This window comes from Rhodnius prolixus, unplaced genomic scaffold (genome assembly GCF_049639745.1).
Source record: "Rhodnius prolixus isolate KJV_2025 unplaced genomic scaffold, Rpr scaffold_3, whole genome shotgun sequence".
Lineage (NCBI taxonomy): Eukaryota > Metazoa > Arthropoda > Insecta > Hemiptera > Reduviidae > Rhodnius > Rhodnius prolixus.
The window spans coordinates 13,002,111-13,017,226 of NW_027411603.1; the positions used below are offsets into that span (position 1 = coordinate 13,002,111).

General features: G+C 33.7%; 1 protein-coding gene across 19 annotated transcripts in view; it reads left to right on the forward strand.

The window, feature by feature from the left end:
• LOC141453273 (uncharacterized) overlaps window positions 1–15,116 on the forward strand; it is a 234,731-nt gene that overhangs the window by 191,127 nt on the left and 28,488 nt on the right. The window lies entirely within an intron of this gene.

Genomic DNA, 15,116 nt, shown 5'->3' on the forward strand with positions numbered 1-15,116 from the left:
CGATTAATCTCTTTCGTTTCGGCTTTTCTGGGTCATGTTCAGAAGCTAAACATAGAATTATATCAGTTAATATCAATTTACATATATTACAATGCATTACATTTCTTAACAACTTTTTGTTTGTCAGTATCTGGTGTGCTTGTGGCAAACAAATATTTTTCAAAAAAGGAAATGTTTTTATGTAATATAGGTTAGTTGATTTCTTTTTATGCAAAATAAAAGAAATGACATTAAATTATAAATTTCTTCTGGCCAAATTATTGACAATGCTTAGATGGCTAAGGCATGTTACTTTCTAAAAGCTTTTCTTCATTGGAAGCGGCTTTAATGTTATTCGAAATTGATGTTTAAACTATTAAATTAGTGCAATTACAGTGGGAGTAAGAGGTATTTCTTCTTTTTTTTCCTAGGGGGAAGGAATCTAGGAATCGCTTTTTGGATTAATGCTTTTTTTTTCGCGATAAATCTCGTTTTAGTGGAAATTTTGTTTTGTTGTATTTTTGTATTGATGAGTTGACAAGTTAATCTGTCAAATGATAAAGTGAATCTAGCCAGCATCTTTGTTGAACAGAGTTCGATCAGTTCATTAAAGGGAACCTAACGCATCATTTAATGAAGCTCCATATTTTCTGTAACAAAGTGAGATGATTCTCACTATAAAGTTTTATTCGTCTCTTCACGCGGGTTAACACTTTAAAATGAGTAAAGTTGCTCTAACACAGTTGAATTAATTTTGACCAAATTCGGCACACATACTCTTTTAAAAAGAGAAAAAGTACTGTAGGATTTTTAACAAAAAAATCTCCAACCCCTTTGAAAGAAGTAATGGAAACTGTTTCGAATGGATGCAGGTTGAGCGCACAAAACGGTTTTTTTCTCAAGACAAAACACACTCGCTTTACATTTATGATTTATAGGAATAATACCGCATTCACTTGATTCTCAGTCGGCCCTGACGCTAAGCCCTGCCATAAATTTTATCTAAAGATTTTTCTTCTTTTTGTAAAAAGTGAAAACCAAAAGAAAAAATTCAATTCGTTAAAAAAAAGAATTGTTTTGTGTTTTTGTGGCGACTCGGGTTCGAATTCAAGCATTCAAGCATGGTAATAAATTAAACTTAGTTGGTCTTGTAATCATATATTTTTTTTAATTAAAATGATTTACTGAATATAGTGTAATTTCTCTTTTTGTTACAAATTTAGAGGTACATTATCCTCTGAAGACAAAAGTTAGAATTATTTTCTCAATTAAAGTTTATTAGTTGGAAAGTGAATATTTACACCAAAAATTACTTCTAGATTTGAATATCAAAATATAAAAGGATTAAAATGGATTTACTAACTTTATTGGAGGAAATGCGAAATTTAAATATAATACAATAGAGAATATGAAACTAAAAGTGAATATGGTAAACTGTAATGAAGGCTTATTTTACATTAAAGTCTGTGCAAAATGTTGGTTGGCGAGTATCATATTTAACGTGAATGTATTAACTTACATGCTTCTCTTTCTGCTTTATATAGGATAATTTGTAGGAATCTTTGTCAACTTGTGTATACTAAAGTTAACTTTAAACTCAAGAGTTTTCACCATATTTTGAGGCAGTGTCTATGTTATTCTAATTCTACAAGATTATGGTTGCTTTAAAATTATTGAGTGTATAATATTTTCCATCTGATCCGTGTTCTTTTATTTTATTTCAAATGGTATAGCGTTGAAAAATATTGATGAATTGAGAAAATAATTTACCTCGAATTCATTTTTTCATAAGAGGTGGAGTTATGGTTAATGACGAATAGGCTGCAAGAGAGGATTGATTAATGGGATGAATTTAAAAGAAAGGAATGATTACTGATAAGGAATTATGGGTGGATAATAACAAAAAATAATGCGGGGGAAACTGTCATGTTGAGGGCTTATCAGAAGATTAAGTAAAGTGGGATGTCTTAAGCCGAGTAAGGGAATAGAACTGGGAGGGCTTAAAAGGAGAGAAAGGCCTCAAATCTAGTGGCATTGAAAAGGAAATGATGACTGGTCAGACAGAAGTAAATTGAAAGATGTCTTCCTTAGGTTCTATAGACAATTCTTGAAGGACGGGAGATTTCGTAACATAATGTAAACCAATCTACATTGCTCCTAATCAAACTTTACCAGCTACTATGTGGTCAAATGCACGTATTGTTCATTGTAAGGAAAACAAAAATTAGTAGTTATTGAGAGGGCCTCGTGAAACACATACCAAGCAACATTCTTCATCTACATTTCATCATGCTACGCTGACGTTTCCAAAAAGTACCGCGCAATTCCTTTCATTTATTCAAGGAGCCTTTTTGGAGAGCAGAAGGAAAAATGATTTTGTTGTTGGACTGTGGAACCCGCAGTGGCCTAAGATTCTGAACATTGAATCGTCCACTTCTCCCTTCGGATTAACTTTGTTTTTTACCAGTTCGTTATTTTGCATCAAACTAGTGATTGATCATCTTTAAAAATGATTTACGTTAATATTAACTTCTTATTAGTGCCTAAAATATAAATCGTGTGGCAAAAGAGAATGTAAAGCGTAGCTGGCAGCGCGAGTGGACGTCAGTATCCGACAATAAACTAAGAGCAATTAAAGAACCTGTGCACGCCTGGGACTCACTATACAGGTCAATTAGAAGAGAAGAGGTAGTAGTGGCTCGACTGCGAATTGGCCATACCCGGCTAACGCATGGTTACCTGATGTGTGGCGACCCTACCCCGTTGTGCAACGCTTGTAACAGCTGTCTCCGTGCAGCATATCATTGCTGAATGTCCGTCCTATGAACAGGCTCGACGGAGTAGCAATATTCAAAACAACATTGCGGAGGTCCTTGGAAAAGATTCAGCCCAAATAAACAAGGTGATCAGGCTTTGAAAAACAAATCAAGCTATTTAATCAAATATAACTTGGAAAGTGGATCTACACCCTGAATAGACCGTGAAGTGGTGAAGAAGGAAATATGATGAAGAGCATAATAACCGAAAAGTTCATTGTTCAAAAAATAAAATAAAAGTGCCTAAAATATCTTAAACGAATGTGAAATAAACTATTTTCGCCATATTATTTTGTGCTGGTCCTATTCTAACTTTTATAAAAAAAGGTAAACAAGAGTAACAGAAATAGTAGGAATAGAAACGTAGGCACGATCTTCTTCTGATATTTCATTAAATATGTGTAACTTGCTTGGCTAGTATTGCCGGCACAGCCTTAAGTAAAAAAATAACCTTTAAAACTAACTTATTTCGCTGTTTAGTTCTGCAACAATATGCGTTTTTAATAACTTATTTTAAAATTTATGGCAATAAACAATTACCCTACCTTCCAAACACTCTCGCTGACGTACGCAACACACAGTATTTCTAATACATTATCCTACTCCAAAACAATTTCTCTTTCCCTTAAAGTCACAGTGGTTTCATCAAATTGGTCTTTATGAATGAGTGCGCCGTGTCTAGATAGTGAATTTCTATTTTTGAAAACAGTTTACAGCCGAATACTTCACTGATCGAAGTTTTTACTTTTTGGGTTGGGTTCAAAAATAAATACGAGTACTACGATTGTATCTAATAACTTCGTATAGTTCTTACATTATACGCATATAGAATAATAGCTTTTATTTAATAATATTTTCAGCATTTTAAAGGGCATACTGAAAATAGACTAAAATAGTTTGGTTTAAACTTTTATTCCTGTTTAATTTGAAGTATTAAGATCTAGTTAATGTAAATAATACGTGTATGTATAGTAGAAATATCTTTTTGAACTCGAAGTTCGTAAATACGTACGTTAGTACCTCGAAATTTGATAGACCAAGCACAACTTGGTCTCCCACAAAGAGTGATCACACCAGATTATGGAGCTCGCTCTATCTTTTGAGATTAGTTGGTACTAATTTTATAACGACACTTTATAGTATAAATTGAAACTTGTAAAACATAAAAAATAAGTAAAAATATACGAACTATTAATTTTAGCTATATTTTTCGCAGTTTTTCATCTTCTGCTCGCAAAACTCATTACCACGAGGACAGACAGGAGGACAGATTGTAACATTTCTTTACAGTCTGAATTATATTTGTTTAAAATCTGCTTGTAGAATTGTTTGGTTTAATAACAACGTTGAACATAAAAATTATGCTTCAAGATTTTGTATTTAGAATTAATTGGATGTTATGCGAGAGCAACGGCATGGAGTGTGTTCAGTAATTTTAACTTAGTATAGATATTATTAAATTTTGCTGGATTGTTCATCCAGAAGAGCATGAATCTGGATGTTAAGGCTTTATAATTTGATATTCCTACATTTGGTTTAGCTTTACTTTTCTTCTAATTTTCAAATATTACTTAACTTAAACCATTCTGTACGATTCTGTATATGTATTCAGAAATATACAAACTACTTTCTCACGCATGTGTATGTTAACTCTTCAATGGAAAATTTAAGAATTGATATTTATTCACTTTTTGGTGCCATAATAGCTTGTTTATCTCCTTTACAAAAACTTATAAAAAGTTATAACTTTTTAGGATTCAATACCCGTTCAATTCAAATGAACACCTGAAACCTGTTCTGCTAATCTTTCTTTTAATTCATTTGAAAAGTAATTTTTACAATAGTTATGGCCGTATTATTTATAAAAATCTAGAAGTATTGACATGGAAAAAGGAATTATGTTACACAAAAAGAGTTTTATTATTTCTTCTGGAGAAGATGAACAGTTTAACGGTAGAGAGGCCTAAGAGATAATGGTAAAATTTAAATTTGATTCCTTTCAAAGGTTGTGTGTTGCCATTAAGGCTGCTATAGTAGACTAGCCGGATGGTGAAGGGCTATAATAAAGGGAGCAGTAGTAGCGCGGTAGTTACCGCTAATATTATACTTGCTAATATTAACCAACACGGACGATGTTGCCAACACGTTCTCATGTTAAAATGAAGTTTCCTTTCTGGGCCAGCAGTCCCATTATTATTTTGGTAGCCGGCATATGGTTACTAGAACTCCAGTTCAACAAATAACGATCAGATTTTAATTTTACAGTATTAATTAATATTACAAAAATGTGGTTACTTTATGAAACTCTAATTTTTATATTTTACAAAACTCTAGCTAGATAGGTTCGTTTCATATCTAAACAACCTTCTTATAAGGAGGACATGGTTCAGCTAGCTACTCCTTCGGTAAGCTACAAGTTTCCAGTATCGAGTATCTTACTGTAACAACACGTTCAACCCTTGATTTTCTATCCTAACAACGCACAAACAACAACACCCTTGGGGCCTGCTAATGTAGCAGCAGTCACCCTCACCCTAAGATGCTATTCTACATACAAACACGCATCCCCAGTGTTCCACGCCAAAACTTTTGCGTTAGAGTCGATTGGAGTACACTCTATTTTCAAACATCTACAGTTCTATCATTACTTTTCTCTGTTATCACTTCAGCTTATATCACTTCATATTTATGAGATTTTATCTTATATTGAAACTTTTTGAATTTACCTAAATTAATTTATATTTTTTAAATTGAATTTGTCATCAGCAATTGAGAAAGCACTTGTTGGAAGACTCAGCTCTTCTAGTGATTCTATGGCCTAGCCATTCTAGTTAGAAATTTTGGCCTCTTGTGGATGTTGTAAAGGTCTGAAACACCTTCATTTGAAGCCTATAATTTGCAGAACAAAGTTCTTAAAAGTTGTTTAATGATTGATGGTTGTGACCCCAAAAGCAAACTGTCTGAATCTCTCGGAATCCTGGATCATCCGGCATCCACTTGTGACACGCCTACCATATTTAAATCTTGTTAATCAAATCATCATAATTTCTAAATAAACTACAAGTGTACTTATATTGGCCCAGAGGGGCTTTGGATATCGTAAACCTTCTCTCCTTCCAAATCAAAATAATAACGGGCTTAATATAACAGAATTCACGAAGAATTCTTTTGTGGGTAGGAAGGTGATTCTACAGTTTACTTGTGCGTGGCGCGGATGGTGACTGGACATGTCCAGTTAAACGCGATATTGCGAGATATGGTAACGCCAAGGATTAAATTATCACAGTAATAAACCTTAGTTTTTGATCATGGGCAGAAATAGTTTCTGTGTGAATCTTAACAGTTACACTTTAAAAATTCTGAATTGCAAAACATCGTTACAACCCTTCCTTCACAACCCCAAATAATACTATAATTACCGTAGTTCATGTAAGAGTTTTTCAATTTCGAGTGCACTAAATGACTTAAAAGAGATGTATAATGTACTCCCATTAGATGGTACGATGAGAACCGATAAGAGTGTTCTGGTGAAACTCCTTAATCGAAAGGGGACATTCGAAATTATTGATGAACTTGTTGAAATTATGTTATTATTGGTGAAATTCCTGCTTATTTAGTTTTGTAGCTATTTTTTTTTAATTGATCTAAAGATTTAAAACTTGTAAATAAAAAAATTAATAATAAAACTGTTTTTCTATTCTTAACAAACATTTTTTTTTTAAATTTATTTTGTAATTTACAATCTACATACAGTTGTGTACAATTAGTAAATATGGAGAGAGCGATGAACGGGTGCGGAAGGTGAGCAGGAGGAGAGAAACTACCCAGCGGTAGCGCTCTCTATAGGAGAGAGAAGAATGTGAGGAGGAGAGTCTGAGGAGAATACGAGGTGGAGAGAGGAGAGATAAGAGAATAATGATTTAGGCCCTCAGCCTTCAAGGAAGTCGCGGAGCCACTGGCGATTCAGTCGGCGAGGAACAAAAATAAATAGTTTCATTAATTAAAACATTTTTAAATATAGATTAGGGAAGGGATTAGCTATGAGGTTAGCATACTGGACTCCCATGCGGAGGTCCCGGGTTCGAATCCAGCAGCTGACCCTTAGATTTTCTCTTTCTAGGAGCTTCTTACAGCTCACTGTCCGGTGAAGGACAGTGTTGTCTGTAACGAGAGAACACTGTCCGGAGACCGGCAGTGCACTGAAAAAAACTCCGGGCGCCAATAACCTTAGATGTTGACGCGCCTTAAATCATTTAAAAAAAAAAAAAATATATATATATATATAAATTGATTTTGAGAGTTATTTCATTTTGTGAATTGTCTTCACAAATTCCATTTTTTGTTATTATAGTTTGTTAAGTACATCTTTTCAGTAGCTTCCCGAAAAACTGTGGTAATATTTACAAATGCTTGGAATAATGTTACTCATTGTGCACACATGCGAATTATCGGTGAGACAGGACTAATGGTGCCTCTGAGAAAATGAATAGAAACGCTGAATGTATACCATTTCTGGAGCAGCAAAGTTTTAAGCTGGCATTTCAAAGTAATTGGAATTAAAGGGATGAGAAGGGAAAGAGACAAAAAGTGTTGCCACTTGCAGAAGTACAGTGGGTGTGAAGTAAGGCGCTGTACAGCAAATCTGTGCGCCATCCTCTTTCACCACTGCTTCTTGATTATGGTCGACCCAGATGTAAACATCATCTAATTAATCACTTTAATGGATCGCCATCCCACTCTCTCTTTCTCCCATTTAGTTTTGGGATTTCTGAATTCTTTACAAGTTTTAGCTTATTATTGCACTAACTTTTGGAACGCACAATTCCGTTTAATTCATTTTATTAAAGTACCTGTTCTATGGTGAATAGTGCTTACATCCAAAGCACATCGTTTTTCACTAAATTTGCTATATATCCCGACTCCTCCACATTACCTGCAGAAATAACGCTGGTATTCTTGTTGCTTCAAAGGTATACACATATTTATTATATATATATATTAGCTTGCTAAAAAGTAGCAAAAATAACTTACAGGATATCAATTTAATAAGTATCTTTTATATCGTATTCACTACTAATTAGAGTATTGTAGCTTGGGTAAAGTACACTGTCCTGCTGTTCTTTTTTGGGTAAATTAGAAATCACCACTTACATATATATGTACATGTATAAATTATAGGCGATAATGACATATACAATATGTATATGAACCACTAAAATAAAATTATAATAGTATAGTTATTGGTGGTACTATTCAGATGAAGTTGATTTTCTTTTAAAATAATTATCTGATATTTTATTCTTATTTAGTTATTCATTAGTTGTCGCTGTTCACCCTTTCATTCTTATGAGTAAATTGATACTCCCTATTACTTTATTGCAGCTACTTACTTAACATCGGTAACTTCTGAAAAATTAACATTTTAAACATTTCTGCTCTTATCATATTTATAATTAAACAATTATTAAGTTATATAACTTATGCTCAACATAGATTATTTTAAGAAATAAACATAAATTAATATTATATAATAACTGGCCAAAAATACGTAGATTGCCTCTAGTTTTACTTAATTGACTTTTGTCAGCATCAGCTGTAGACTTGTAGGTAATTCCATGTTGTTTTCTATTTTATGGACTTCTAGAAGATGTCATGGCCTTTTCTTTTTTGAGGACATGCCAAAATGATGCGGTTTGAATTCACTTCTGATTCCTTCCTAAATGTGCACAGTAAAGACAAATAGACGACGAAGTACGGGAGTGGTTTAGTCGTAAAACGGAATATATAGTTGTATAGAATGGTCTCTCTGCATTCATAGTGACAATACAGGGTTTGACTGGAATAGAGTTAGTTATATCCAGTGTTTATTACTTCTTGCTGCTTTTTTTCTGAGCAGTGAGTTTAGCGACTTCTTGCTCGCTCCACTCTTATCTACATATGTTTATATAAAATCAGAAACTACGACGTAAACTTATAAATAAAATTTAAATTTAAATAACAATATAGATTCTTTTAAGTAATCAACATAAATAAACGTGTGTACATAAGAACCGGACTGGAGTAGTTTATAAAAGGGAATACGAGCGTTGCTTTTATGTACGTATATATTCATAAAGTATGTAAAGCATATATGTATATTTGTAAAAGCTTATGGGTATATTTTTCTACATTTTCATTTTATACTAAATTAAGCATTTCACTTACCCTAAACATTATTATCCAACGTTTAACTTTATTTTAACTCTACAAATTTAGTAAATAAGTTTTGTTAAATTCATGCATACATACCCATTTCTAATTATATTGCAATACCTTTTCGTAAAACTAATTTTGTTTAAATACAAACCATTCTTTATGGCTAATATCTTTGTTCTTTTCACGTTTTCACAGTTTTCGTTGGAATCTAGATAAAGTTTTGAATATAGAAATATTTATACCTCTTCTTTCATAAAGTAACTTTTACTTAATTGATCTCACAATCAAACATTATATACTCATGACTCCCCTCGTCACCACACTTCTTACTTCCACTCTTTGGATAGCCCTTCTTTTTCCTTTCGATCACCGTACTCGCAAGTCGAAGCCACGCTGTACTGCTTCTTTCGTTTCCTTTCAACATTACTCAAAATATTTTTTTTTGCTTTCTTAACCTTTCCATCGATATTTGGTCTCCATAAGGTACAAAAATCAAAATCTGCCTATCCATTATATATTGTTGTATGCAGAGTTCTTATCTCTTCTTATGTTGTCCACATTAGTCCAATTATGTTTTACCTTGAACAGAATGTTTACCCTTGATTAGAGAACATTTACCCCTTCTCCAAATTCTTCAACTTCAATAATTTTAAAAATTTTTGGGTTAATATCCGTTACACAATTTTCCCATGAAATTCCTAAGTTAGCAGCATTTCTCGGAACCCTTAAGACCCATTTGCATATTTCATTAAAAGCAGTAATTGCGAAACATATTTATTCAGACCTTAATAATGTAGAATCTCTTTCCTAGATATTCCATGTTTTGTATTTCATAAATTTATGAATCTTCCTAGGGCTAGTTTCTGATTTAGTCTTGCTGTACGTGTATAACAATAGCGTATAATTTCGTAAACTAACTTTTTTAAATTTTGAATCCAGGTATGTGATCTGATTAACTATTTTTAAATGATCACCCTCCTAGTACCATTTCTCAGACTTTTCTGCCAATACCCTCTTAAAAAAAGACAATCTTAGTTTTGCGATTATTCGCCCTCATTAATATTTAATTAGCCGATGTTTAATGAAGGAATTAATGAGTAAAAAATTACATCGTGCTAAAAAAAGTTTGCCTCTTCTTCCTAGATATAACAGAAATAAGAAGATAAAGTTTCCTCTCTAATTAGCTGTATTAATATCGTGAATCAAAGTTTTGAACTCATCTTAGCATGAATGGGCTTCCAGCTAAATCGGGCATAAATTACAGGTTAATGAAAAAAAGTTGACAAAAATAGCTAAATTTAGTAAGTCAAAATAACTTCCGCTTTATAGCGATAAATCTATTCAAGCGAATAAGCTTAGAGAGTGATATCTCTCTCTTTCGACCGAATGATCTGTTTAACAGGAATTAGGTCCTAACTCAGAATTATGAATTTGCAAAATATTATACAGGGTGATCCATTTAAAACGCACCTATCGCTAATAACTTTTTAGGAAAGCGGAATTTCGAAAAAACGTACGAAGTAAACTATATGTTTTTTGGTCTAGTTTTCAAATTTTTTAACCCCGATGCTGTATCTTAATTTTTGGCGGAGTTACGGCTAAAAACCCGATTGGAGTTTCATAAGGACCACTGGTTTTAACTATGATTATGGAAACTACATAAAAACTGTGAAAAATGACAACCCCGTTTCGATATCCCTAATATTAGTCGAGATATTTAAGATCAAAGTTACAATTTTTTCTATGTGTGAACGGTTTTCGATATTAATTTTCCACCAGAAATACACGTTTTGGAAGGTCCTTTGACTGCAAAAAAGTTATTTTGGACGCAAAGAACAAAAATAATAATAATTGAAGATTTTAAAGAATGTAGAGTAATGTAATGGTTGTGGGAGAATCAGGATAAATTTGTTTTACCATCAAATAAAAGTAACTATCACATCATTTTAATGTACCCAGTGTGTAAGACTTCTTGACCTATGATTACGGTAAGTATATCTTGCCAGGGTGTTGATCTAGTGATCAAGAGCGTGGCTTTGTGAGTGGGAGGTCCCCAGTTCGAATCCCACGTATCACATTTTATTTAAAAAAGTGTTATGATGTATTAAGTATTGTGAATGACAGCACCCGAATTACTGCAGAGGTACAAACTACTGTATAATTATATAATCAAGGAGGAAGCGGGAAGGCCGTAATAGATGAAGACGATCTGAACACAACAAACCAGAGTCCAAAACAATCTTTGTAACTTCTCCGCCATCTCCATACTCTTTTGGAGATCCTCTTAGACATTTTGTTCCCAAGTTACTCTTGGCCTTTCTTTCGGAATCTTACCACGAGGCTTGCCGTGAAATATCCCATTTGGCGTTCTATTTTCTACAAGGCAAATCTATTTCAATCTTGCTGTAGTAATGTATGTAGCAACATTGCTGCTCTGATAAAGTTCTCCGTTTAGGCGGATCTTTTGAATTCTTTCGCAATTGGATAACAAATTTTTCTTAGCACTTTTCTTTTTCTCATCAAAAAGACTTTTTTTTTACGACCATGTCGTAAGTCAATGTAGCATATGTAATGACCGGTAGGATTTCTGTTCGTTATTTTAATTTTTTTTTGTCGGAAAAATATACATCTGCTATCTGCTGACGCTTTTGTTTTGATTTCAGACATTTCATTTTTATTGGTTGCCTTGCGCCTAAAAATTTGAAGGTTCTACTATCTGGAATTCGTGTGCAGTAATGTTAATAGAATGTTCTAACGTTTTTTTCCTCCCCTCGAGGTCATCATACGCTTAGTTTCTCCACATTTTTCTCAAGGTCTTTTGTTGAAGCGTTTCTTTCCGGTACTGCCGCGCTCCTTAAAGAACAACTTTACTTTAGGCTGAAATTACAAGATCATCAGCTTACGTCGAATGTCAGCATGTTGAGCAAGTATGTATAAGAGTAGGTACTACACCACATGGTTCGTTATAGATACATAATAAGACTTACAAACCACGTTTGAGCTCATGTGCCTCTCTTCTAAAGATTCTTCTAAATTCCTCCAACTGTTAATCAAAGTTCAGAGAACTTTGAAGTATTTCCAGGAAATTTACTTTATCAATTGAGAATTAATTAATTAAGAATTAATTTAAATAAAGGCGGAACTCCTTTACTTTTGTCTACTATACTTTTTTATTGCTTTAGAGCGAATAAAGATGTATTCCATGAGTGAAGCTAGTGAAGTACTAACTTAGAGAGATAAAAAACTTTTCTTTAGATTTTTGGCAATGTAGGAAGGAGAAAGATGGACTTTTCCGGAACTGCCCTGTCTTTCACTTCTTTTAGAATTTTATTTCCATTAAAAGATGGAGGAAAAGAAGTTTTAAAGAACGTATTTTTTTTGAACAAATAATTCAATACCATCATCTCTTTCATAACTTTTTCTTTAAATGCAAATTTTGATTTATTTATTATTATTATTATTTTTTTTTTTTTTTTTTTTTTTGGCGCATCAACAGCTGAAGTCATTAGCGCCCGGAGCTTTTTCCAGTGCACTGCCGGCCTCCGGACAGTGTTCTCTCGTTACAGACAACACTGTCCATCACCGGACAGTGAGCTGTAAGAAGCTCCTAGGAAGAGAAAATCTAAGGGTCAGCTGCTGGATTCGAACCCGGGACCTCCGCGTGGGAGTCCAGTATGCTAACCTCATAGCTAATCCCTTCCCTCTATTATTATTATTATTATTATTATTATTATTATTATTATTATTATTAATATACATATCTTTTGAATTAAACTGGGTGAAATCTCTAATTAATTCTGAGTTAATTAAAAAAATCAATACTAACTGATTATTATACAATAGTTTTGAATGTTTATGGATGAGGTAAATTCAAATCTAGACCATGGGAAATGATTACAGCTGTTCTCTGTGGTAAAAAGGTCCCCTCTACTCTATGCGCCAACCAAATAAATTTTGTACTATATGCGCACTATCTTTAAGGAATGGAGTAAAACTATAATTTGGATGAAAGTATAAAACTTTAATAGGAAGATTCTCAAAGGTTATTTTATGTATAACAGGGGTATACAAAAAGGTTCAAACTGTTATGACTTTTAACACTAATTTGGTAACTCTCTGATAAAACCAAAATTTATTTTACTCCTGTAATTTAGTTTAAATTCTTCGAGTTTTCTTCAGTTGTTTTAATGAAAAAAATGAGCATTTTTAGCAATTAGTGGATAGGGAAATATCTACATTTAGAAAGCAATTATGGTACACTGAACAAAAGACAAACACACATTAGGTGATCAATGGAATCCTGCCTCATTACAGAGGAACTCCCAAGGTTTAGATTAGGGTAAAACCTTACCTTCATCCCTTCCTTAAGTATCCCTATCATAGTATTGTCCTAAAACGAATTTGTCTACTAAAATGATAGTAATAACAAAATCTTCGTATATGAAATTAAAAACAATTCAGTTAATTCAAACAATTAAAATCAACTTGTCGTTGCAGAATTGTCTTCAAATTTGGATTTTAGCTATTAATATAACACTAGTGAGAGAAAATTAAATAATTTGGATTCCAGTAATTAAGCAGCCTTAAAACCTTTATTTCAGATAGAATTGAAATTGTTATCAAATAATGGTTTAAACTTTTTTTTGGTCAGCTGACTGCTCTAATGAAAGCAAGACGCGATTATTTATTGTGCTTATTAAAATTAAAAGTTTTTCGGTAATTCAAGGACTATTTGTGCCGATTTTTGGTAAGTAAGTACCTTACTTCAAGTGGTACTTGATTCTAAAACATTCTCCGGTACATTGTGTTCGAAAGTTTGTTTTTTTTTGTGACAATTTATTAACAATATTATTAGCTTAAGTTATGTGACATTTATTATTTTTAGTGAGTATTTCGATTTAAGGACCTAATAAACTATATAAATAACATAGCAGTGTATTAAAAAAGTTAAAAAAGTAATTGTATAAATTTAACCTGGACAGTAACTTTAATAATTTTGTTTATAATTATGATCATATGTTAATTTGTAAATATTATTGTAAATATTATTATTAGTGTTAAGCAGTGTAGATACGCATTTAGTTCGCTTTTCTTTTTTGTTTACTGACTTTTTATTACTCTCTTTCGGTTTATATTGTTATTCTCTTATTTATTTCTCTTTCACGATGAGTAATTCTAGTGACCGCACGGTAATAGCAACCTCCACGGACAACGAGTCCACTACGTCCACATCCTACAAGAGGAACTATCCTTCCGGTGTCTCCCCCAAAAAATGCAAAAAAACCAAAAGCACAAGGAATGCCTCAGCCAAGAAAGGACCCCAGGGCCCTATGGATCGACCGCAAAACCTTCCTGCCTTTTTGCAACCAGCGACGCCCTCAGCTGAGAAACCCGAAGTAGCTCGAGGCCTAGCAACTGTTACGGCTCCTCCAGGAGTGCTGACTAATAATCCCTTTGCTCCTTTGGCTGATCTACAGGACATGGAGACTGCTCCACCTGCCTCAACACGTGTCCACAAGCCACCTCCTATCTACGTAAAAAATCTCAGTCAGTATACTGTTTTATGCAATGCATTATCGCAACTCGTGGGAAGAGATGCCTTTATATGCAAAGCAAGGATCACAGATCTAGTCATCCACGCAAAAACCGTTGTCAGTTACAGAGGCATCATCAGGTACCTCAAACAAAATAAGGCGGACTACCACACATACCAACTGGAGGAGGACAAAGCCTACAGGGTAGTCTTAAGACACCTCCACCAAAGCGTGCCCGTCGAATATATAAAGGAAGAACTTAATGAGCTGGGCCACACTGTTCGAAATGTGGCACCAGTTATTCACCCAGTCACCAAACAAACTCTGCCTCTCTTCTTTGTGGATCTCGAGCCACGGCCAAATAACAGAGATGTTTTCAATATTGATACTCTTTGTTATTCGAGAATTAAGGTCGAAGAGCCACACAAGCAGCGTATTGTTGTGCAGTGCAAGCGCTGCCAGGAGTACGGGCGCACAAAGAGCTACTGCCAGCACAAACCAAGGTGTGTTAAATGTGCCGGTGAGCACTTTACCCAAGATTGCGGCAAGATGCCAACCACACCAGCCAAGTGTGCTCTCTGCAGCGGCGACC